The sequence below is a fragment of the Crocodylus porosus genome, unplaced genomic scaffold, assembly GCF_001723895.1.
Source record: "Crocodylus porosus isolate Cpor-Errol unplaced genomic scaffold, CroPor_comp1, whole genome shotgun sequence".
In the NCBI taxonomy this organism is placed as follows: Eukaryota; Metazoa; Chordata; order Crocodylia; family Crocodylidae; genus Crocodylus; species Crocodylus porosus.
In genome coordinates this window covers 115554475-115555745 of record NW_017728947.1, presented here as the reverse complement: position 1 = coordinate 115555745, position 1271 = coordinate 115554475, and positions in this window count along the sequence as shown.

The following is a 1271-nucleotide window of genomic DNA, read 5'->3' as shown; positions in this document are numbered from 1 at the left end:
TGCACTGAGGATCGCTTCCTTGAGAAGCAACCACTCTTCTTGAACTCCCATCTCCCTGGGGTCATGGTCCCTGAGGGCCTGACTGACTAGCCTCTTGAGCTTATCAAAGTCGGCTTTTCTGAAGTCAAGGACTTCTGTGTTGCTGACTGACTTGCCAGCTTTACGGCAGATGGGGAGTACTGACACATCCCTGTTTTCTGTGAATTTTCTGCCCTCACCAGTCAGATGCTGCTTTCCACCTGGTAACTTGTAGGCCACTCTGGCAAGGAGCTCTTTATTTGCTTGAACCTGTGACTGTCCCACATTTTCCCATTCACTCTACATGCAGTTGCCATCATGACATCTTACCTCAGATGTGGAAACGCATGAACTATAGAATCCAGCCTAAGGTAGACACGATGCCTGCTCCAGCGTAGCAGTGTCAGCTTTGTATTTTCTTCCGAAAACATCATGCGTCCTAAGGCATTGAACCTCCTTCAGCTCAAGGAGTCTGAACACTGCTCAACAAGCCAGTGCAAAGTGGCTAATATTCGCTTTGGATTCGGCCAAATCAGGGGACAGCAATTTGACTCTGCGATTCGAATCACTGTGTCAAATCAAATAGGCCCCAGCCCCGTCAATGGCTGCCCCACCTAGCCCCAGCATCCTGGCACTTTAAAAAAGGGGGGCAGAGAAGCACAATCCCTGCTGCTCCGCACTGTGTAGGGGCTCTGCCACGAGCACCCAGAGGCCCTGATGGCCACTGCAGCAGTTGGTGAGATGCTGGGGCCAGGCAGGCCAGCTATCGACGAGGCTGGGAGAGCGGGCAGGGGATGGGGTCCGGCAGGGGTCCCCCATGTTCCACTCCTCCAGCTTCCACCCCCTACTTACCAGCACAGAGTCCGGGTCCAGCTCCCTGAGGTGGCAAGCGGGGACTGCCTGAATCGCTGAATCTCTCTGAATCGATTTGGAAAGCTTTGAATTGATTTGGACCTTTTTATTGGTTTCCCAATTCAATTCAGACTTGGAGATTCAACTGCCAAATTGGGCCGAATCTCCTCCAAATCAAATCAGCACTCAAAGCTTCACAGCCCTGCTGTTCAAGACACTATTTTATTTAGTATTTCAGCCACTGTCCAGCATCAAGACAATTAACAATACTGAGTCTCTCTAAACGCATCATTATCTTGGCCAGTACACGACCCTGGAGCTAGACCATGGAAAACACTGGGAAATGGAAATAAATAAAAATACAATTGCAACTTCACTCAAGGTTTGTATGAATTCACATG